The sequence below is a fragment of the Eptatretus burgeri genome, chromosome 11 (assembly GCF_056783735.1).
Source record: "Eptatretus burgeri isolate ZD-2024b chromosome 11, Ebu_testis_v1, whole genome shotgun sequence".
In the NCBI taxonomy this organism is placed as follows: Eukaryota; Metazoa; Chordata; class Myxini; order Myxiniformes; family Myxinidae; genus Eptatretus; species Eptatretus burgeri.
In genome coordinates this window covers 72,080,738-72,088,819 of record NC_140971.1, presented here as the reverse complement: position 1 = coordinate 72,088,819, position 8,082 = coordinate 72,080,738, and the positions used below count along the sequence as shown (strand labels likewise).

The 8,082-nt window shown below is 44.4% G+C and overlaps 1 long non-coding RNA gene and 1 pseudogene across 1 annotated transcript in view; both read left to right on the top strand.

Annotated features, from left to right (window-relative positions):
• LOC147017355 (uncharacterized) overlaps positions 1-1,992 on the top strand; it is a 3,502-nt pseudogene extending 1,510 nt beyond the window's left edge.
• Positions 1-5,319, top strand: part of LOC147017354 (uncharacterized) — a 51,677-nt gene extending 46,358 nt beyond the window's left edge. Inside the window, exons 3-4 of the long non-coding RNA XR_015049459.1 lie at positions 2,504-2,556; positions 3,612-5,319. This is a non-coding gene — a long non-coding RNA (uncharacterized LOC147017354). The remainder of the gene's footprint in view (positions 1-2,503; positions 2,557-3,611) is intronic.
• Positions 5,320-8,082: the final 2,763 nt, after the last annotated feature.

Here is an 8,082-nt window from a genome sequence, read left to right as displayed (position 1 = left end):
TTCAACAAAAAGGCGTTTGACGAGCAAAGTCGGGGAGAATTGACTACAGGACAACGAAGTACCTCTTCTGTGCACACTCGATCTGCTCACAGCCATCCACAGTCCACAGAGCCTACTCGTTTCTTCTGCAATGAGCCTTCTGGTTCTCTAGATTTACATAATGCATCAACCTACAACATCGACACAAATGTGCGGAAGTGTGCCCTTGAACTTGAGGACACTTATTTTGGCTAAGCTTGCAGCAGGGGACATGATGGCCATTGAGGCCAAGTACCATCACCACTGTCTGCGTTCACTGTACAACAGAGCCAGGCAGGCTGCACCCAAACGCAATGGTGGAGATGATTCTTGCCTGCATAGCATAGCCTTTGCTGAGCTGGTGGCATACTTGGAAGACATGAACATTAATGAAGGCAGTGCTCCTGTGTTCAGACTGACAGACATCGCTCAGCTGGACAAGGTCAGACTGGAGCAAAACGGATTCACACCACCAGACTGAAAAACCGACTGCTTACTGCGCTTCCTGATCTGAGGGCACATTCACAGGGAAGAGACACAATTCTGAGTTTTGAGAAGGACATTGGACCAGCCCTCATGATGGCCTGTCATCATGACAGTGTCATCATGACAGTGTCAAGTGAGGTCAGTGAAGGATCAATGTTACTGCTAGAGCGATTTGTGGTGCTAATGTACGACCGAACCAGTGAGAGCACGGAAGTGAATCATGCCAGGAAACAGCTCTTCACACAGAAGTCTGGAACTCCAGAGAACATTCCTCCAACCCAGGCAGCACTCAAACAGCACATAAAGCACACTTGCTACCAGGCCAACTGTTGGAACCAGGCATTGGTCCTGGATCCAGAGATGCCAGAGCCATCTGACTGGGGCTGGACAAAGGAAACAACTGGGTGGCAGCCGCTTTGGACCACTCTCCCCGAAGCATCAAAATCGTGCCATGAATTGATCCGCTGTCTCTGTGAGAAAGGATGCACTGGACGGTGCAAGTGTGCCAAAGCTGCGCTCAAGTGCACTGCACTGTGCTTCTGTTCTGGAGGCTGTTAGATTTTGATCACTACCATTACCATCATCATCATTGCTATTAATAAAGTATTAAATAGACGAGCAGCATGGACTTTTCTGTTAATTTTTTTGTATTATTATCCCTATAGTGTCAAAATGGAAGCAAAGTTTCGCTATATTGCATAGGTCCAATCAATTGTCTTTACCAAAAGAATGTCCAAAAGTTTTTTAACGTAATTTGACCTTGACCTTGATTGAAATGCATTTCCTTGGCTCCTGGCGATCTCAAAAGTATCACCAAACGAATGGCCATTCCAAACTTAGTTGGAAATGACACCTTAAATGGTTTTTTTACACTGTTTAGTTCCAAAATTAAACGCGTTTGAACATGAGACCCGGTGGACTGGTGGCCATCTTGGATTTGATCTCTCACGGTCCTCAGAGGTCAAATCTGACTTCCCTCCACATCTGGAAATAAACCTTAGGGTATTCACTAACTGTCAGAAAATTAATGCTTTTCTCATAAAACGCACAATTATAGTGCTTATCCGCTGTACTATTAGGATGGTGGACTTGTGATGTCTAGGATCCTGAGTTAAAATCCCACTAGGTTGTTGAATGAATACCAGGTGGGGTTGACTCTGCCTGTCATCCTTCTGAGGTCGGCAAAATGAGTGCCAGCTTGCTGGTATCCTGTGTCGGAGTGGTGACCTGACCAGGATTGTGTCCAATAGTCAAGGAAACTGCCTCGGCAGCACCAATGCTTTGCACAAGGTATGGTCCTGAGGGATGGACTGAACTTCATTCTGAAGCCAAAAATTATCTGCAAATAATCTGTAATGTTTACCCAATCAAATGTTTTGAATAAATCAATAAGTTGTGAAACTCATTTTACTCTCTTCTTTTCTTTAAGTGTCAGGTGCATAAAACTCGTGACATTCCTTAATGATTGAACCTCCCTTTTTGAGGTCTTTCAACCAGCCCAAGAATAAAAGGATTCCTTTTTTCTTTTTCTTTTTTGTCTTCCTTTTTTTTTAATCTATCTTGGTATTATTACCATGGGCTTCTGCTCATCATTATTAACCCTTAAACTATGTAGAACACAAGTTAACTTCAACTTTTAATGATTAAAACACTGCAGAACACAAATCACCTTCATAATACTTACAAAAACCTCCAGTTTTGCAGTACTTGGACATGTTCTATAGGGTGATGTATTTAATAGGAGTCCGGCACAGCCCTTGGGAAGTGGGCCTGGCATGTAAGAGGGTGTCTGTCTGTGAGCAGGATATCTCAAAACGTTATGGACAGATTCGGATAAAACTTGTTGGACAGGTTGAGTGTGTGACAAGGACCAATTGGTTCTATTTGGTGAAGATCTGGATCTGAGGATTTAAAAAAATCTTTTATTAGCCAACACCACCAAAGGTGAAGGAGGTTATGTTTTCACCCCCTTTCTGTCTGTTTGTTTGTTTGTGTGCAGGATATCTCGAAAAGTTGTGGACGGATTCGGATGAAATTTGGTGGACATGTTGGGTATGTGACAAGGAAGAAATTATTAGATTTTTGTGATGATCCGAATCTGGATATGGATATGAGAATTATTTATTTTTTAAGTGATTCTTCACCACGAGAGATAGGGGCAAAAACGATATAGTACTGTATATCATGATATTTAATAAATGTGTTGGGTCCGATATGTTCTCGTGGATCAGGCATTACGTGGCGCAGGTATGCACTCCACCGAGTGCCCTTCTAGTTAATCATTGTAATGTTGTGGAAGAGAAAGTGAAAGAAATTGGCACTTGATTGGTTATACATGATGTCCCAATGACAATGAAAGTCCTCAATTGTTTATATCTATTGTGGGAAAGTGGTTGGCAGGACAGCAGAGAGGTATTAGTACTTTGAGCTGTCGAGCTGGGTTTGAATCCCGACCCACCTGTAAACTGTCACCCTGGTGTTTTGCATGTGGGGTGTCACATCAATGTATGTGCCATCCATTGGAAGGATGTTAAACTGGGTTCCTAATCTGTCAGCATTAGTTATTTGACGTTAAAGATCCCTCAGTGTATTTTGTGAAGAGTAGGAGAGCTATCCCTGCCACCCTGAAAACAAAATACAAATGCCTTCCCTGACTGATTGGAAGGGCAATGGCAACCATCCCTACATAACTCTAACCGCAACATTTTCCCAGGAACTCTTTCAGCAACATCTACCCTCCACAGAGTTTGTGCATTGATGCTGATTGTGGGGGTGGGGGAATGGGGGAAATCAACCATTTCCTCTTCCTGTGCTTGTGATTATAAATGGATGCTAGTGGACGTGAAAGATATCATGGTACCTTTAAAAATCGTCAGCAATTGCATGCTGATACCTTGACCAAATTCTAAACTCCTGGCCGAATTATTGGAGCACATCCATCAGCGGCATAGACATACCTTCATAGTAATGCAACCAGAACAACAAATTTGTCATTGATCATACCTGTCAAATACTGATAAATGACATCGTAGGCAATGTTAACAAGTCAAGTTCATCGAGACATTGCAATAAATGAGAAACGACGAATGTTCTGAAACATTTCACAGGAGAATGCCAGCAATGATCTGAAGATGCAGAGGAGGAGAGACCCCGAACTCAACCGGGCCAGCCACCTGTCTGACCTAACGATCTGCCGTCAGGAACCACGCAGCCCAACATCCTCTCCATCCTCCTCTCACCAACACCGACTGCTTCTTCCCCCTCCCATCACAACTCGTTCCTCGTCACTTTTTCCCATGAGAAACTCTCCGACACTGAGAAGGATCCTCACATCCCATTTCGCCCCCGCCTGCTCATGGATAGAGCATGAATCTTGGCCAATTCTCTTTTCATTTCCCATTTCCAAGCGACCCGACTAATCCCATTTGTGCCTTTTTATGGGATGAAACAATCCCAACTTCTCTCTCTTTTTTTAACCCTCTCTTTTCCCTCTCTCCTTTCTAAAGATGGTTTCTAATTTTTTTTTATTTAACCAAATATTGATCATAACTTCCACAACCAAAAGGGGACAGAGGTTGTTATGTTTTCACCCCTGTCTGTCTGTGTGTGAGCAGGATATCTCAAAAAGTTGACGGATTCAGCCAAAATGTGGTGGACATGTTGGGTGTGCGACAAGGACAAATTGATTCGATTTTGGTAAAGATCCGGATCTGGATATGAAAATCTTTTAATTTCATTTCAAAGCGATTCTTCACCATTGAGAGAGAAGACTGGTGTTGGCTTAACGGATAAGGTGGCTGGCTTATTCATGTCTTCATGTCTTAAGTTTGAGCCCCTGTTTTTATCCCATTGAAATAATGCCAGGTGGTTTGACTCAGCCTGTCATCCTTGTGAGGTCTGCAAAATGAGTACAAGTTTACTGGTAACAGGGGCACTGCATCAGTGGCACTGCCACGCTTCCAGAAAATAATACAACCGGCAGTCACAGACTGCATACGAAACAACAACAACCATTGAGAGATGACGCCAAAAACGATATATCGCATATTTCAAAAAGTTGTGGAAGAGTTGGTGAGGTGACAAGAAGAATCTTCTCAGATTTTGGTCAGGCAAGATCTGGATCTGACTTATCAGTGGGATGCAAAACGTAAGGCCAAAAAAAAAAATGTTGCATTGGCGTAACGGGTCACTGAAAAATAGGGTAGGTCGGTCGGGATCTTTTTTTTTTTTTTTTTTTTCCTAATAAATCCCAAAATTTTTGGATAATAAATCCAAAAATTTAATAAATCCTAATAAATCCCTCCCAAAATCTCCCCCGGCTCGAGTACCACCCTTTTTGTCGGCGGGTTCTGTCCGAAACACTTCCGGGTTTTTGCGATCGCGATCGCAATCAACAAGATACTTGAAATCGATAGCAAAAAAACAAAAAAAAAAACGTAGGGTCGGCGGAATTTTTATGGTCGGGCGGGTTACGCCAATGCAACATTTTTTTTTTTTGGCCTAAATTGTTCAGCCTGGTGGAGATATGTGCTCTACTGAGTGGCCATTGCGGTTGTTTATATTACTATTCCGGTTTCTGTCAGAATGGGTTGTTAGTGAATGTTAAATATCCAACAGCAGTCTTTCACTTAGAGTCGGTGAGTTATCACTGGCATCCTGAAAAAAAAATCACAAATTCTTGCCCTGAATGACTCTTGGGGCAGACAACAACAAACCAATGGCCATTACCTGAGTGTACAGACTCATGAGGCGGCACTGACCCTTTGTGAATAATACGACGGAATTGACTGACTGATTGAGTTACAATGTATTAACCCTGACATATATAAATATATATATATATATATATATATATATATATATATATATATATATATATATATATATATATATATATATATATTGTTGCGGTTGAGGAAATTCGCAAACCACCATTCAGGTCCTGTAGGTGAGATATCTCTGTAAGTACATGTGTAGTTAGCCCCAAACCCGTTGTTTAGAGGGGATATGTGATTCATTCGGGCTGCGACCCTTTAAGATAGCCGTTTTTCTGTTCTATCTTTATTTTGAACCAACCACGTCTCAACCGCCATCACACAACAACCACCAACCACAACGCCGCTTCACAACAACAACAACAACAACAACAACAACAACAACAACGCCAACAGCCAGGACCTTTACCTTCACAACTCGCTCCCGCAAACATCGCATCACCGCCATTCCAAACGTCGCCATGGCCATGGACCAGCACTTTAAACCCTCCACCACCTTCGCCTCTCCTTCTGCAGCCATTCCCGCACCGCTTGTGGGCACCGAGCGTCAGGCTGTCCTGGCCTCGTGTGAGGCGCGCGCCGAGCCGCGGGTACAAAGTGCGGCCTTTCCGAGGAGAAGTCAGATCAGGAATGATACACGCCCACTTCAGATCCATCCTAACAGCAAGCGCGGGGCGATTTGGCCCCGCCTCCAGGCGCGTCGGAGTAGAATCGATATATGCAAATTCGAGGATCAGGGGAGATTGACACCCCTTTTTCTCCGTCCAATGGGCGAGCGTGGCTCCACCCCGAGCTCGTTCTGATCCAGAAATTTGCATATGGGTTCTCCTACACCACTATAAAGCGCCGAGCGCGGGGTGAATTCAGTGAGTTTTTCGGTCAAGGGAGTTGGAGAAGAGTCAAGGCGAGTTGGAGAAGTGTGGCAGCGGCAGAGTGTGGCAGCAGCAGTCAAGTCAGGTCTGGAGGAGAGTCAGTCTGTCGGAGGTCGGAGTCTGTCGGGGTTCGGAGTCTGTCGGGGAGCTGCAGAGAGGGGAAGCCGGGAGCGCGGTCGAGGTCGCAGTGGAGTCGCTCGTCGCGAGACCCAAGCAAGCCAGCTATCCTCTTTCCCCAGAGCATCAACAATTCCCCCCTTTCCCCCCCCCCCGCACTGAGATAGTGCGAAAAGGGGGCCCCGTTCCCACCCCACTCCAAGCAGTGCCAACGAAACCCGCAAAGGAGCGCGAAGTCGGGACACCGCCGCCACATTTGCGGCTCATCACAAGACACGGGTAGGCTCCACCCGGTCTCGCGGCCCACAGGCCCCGTCTGCCCCCTTGTCGTTGAGGGTGGCCCTTTTCTTTTGCTTTTAAGTAAATGTGTTGTCGGCTCCGTCTGTAAAGTAAAACTGTGTAAGTGTTGCCGTGTGCTCGCGTAGTCGGTAGTAGATCTGCATTGTTGTGTTTCTTTTGTAACATCTGCTTTTGGTGCATAATTGTTGTAATTGTATATGTGTGCTTTCCGTGTGCCGCGGAATAAATGTGCATTATGTTGAACTGTTTTTTCCCGTTTCGCTTCATCTTTTCTTTAATTGAATCTCCATCTTGCTTCACGTAAAGGGTTGGTAGTGGGCTTAATACGCCCGATAATTAATCGGAACCATCGAGGCCGACGTTAACACCGCTCGGTTATCCCGATAGTACGGAACGGGTCGCTTAAGTGGCCCGTGTCCAGAGTCGACCTGCGGCGAGGTGCGATCGCCCGGTCTACCCTCCGTGTGGGTACTTAGGTAGGTCGAATTTGGCAATCCCACAACCCTATCCCACGCGGGGGGGCCGATTGGCACGATCGTGATGAGGCCGAAAGGCCCACCCATGACTAGTTCCCGACGTTAGTCCGAGAGGGTCACGACAGAATTGTCCGTCCGGTGGGTAACGTGCCGCGATTCGAGTTACGTGGCCGCTCGCACGCCGACGGGCGCGAATTCGCAACAATATATATATATATATATATATATATATATATATATATATATATATATATATATATATATATATATATATATATATATATATTAATACATATATATGTATATACTAATTATATATCCATATAATTAGTGGGGTATGCTTACACATTGAAAGCAATAATGAACTGTGCTTTCCCAATGTGTCGGGTCAGTCACCTGCATTTGTTTTCATTTTCTCTTTGTTTTCATTTATTTATATTTTCATTTTCGGATGCTTTTACTGTTCTGTGATTTTTGAAATTTATTTATTATCACGCCCCCCCCCCCCCCCCGGAGGGAGGGAGCGGGATGTTTTAATCGTCCGGTTTGTTTGTCTGTTTGTTTGTTTGTCTGTCTGTTAGCAACGTTATGGCAAAACGGCTTTAGCAAACACTATCAAATTTAATCCACAGGTGGGCAATGAACCTTGGGTGACCCCATTAACTTTTGGGTCCAATTGGATCAAAGGTCAAGGTCAAGGTCACGAAAAGATCAAAATAGTTTTTCGCTCATAACTTCGTCAAAAATGATCTGATTTACTTCAAACTAAGCTTATAGTGAACCTTATTATGTTTGTCACTTATAATCCTACCCATTCCTATCGTGAGAAATGCATATTTGTGAAGATCGGTAGGGTCCGAAGTTTTGGGGGTCGTGGCCATCGGTCAAAATTACAAATTTTCCATTAAAACTAAAACATGGTTATGAAAATACAACTTTACGGGAAAACGGCTGGCTCAAACACTGTCAAATTGTATCCACAGGTGGGTAATGAACCCCGGCGACCCCATTAACTTTTGGGTCCAGTTCGGTCAAAGG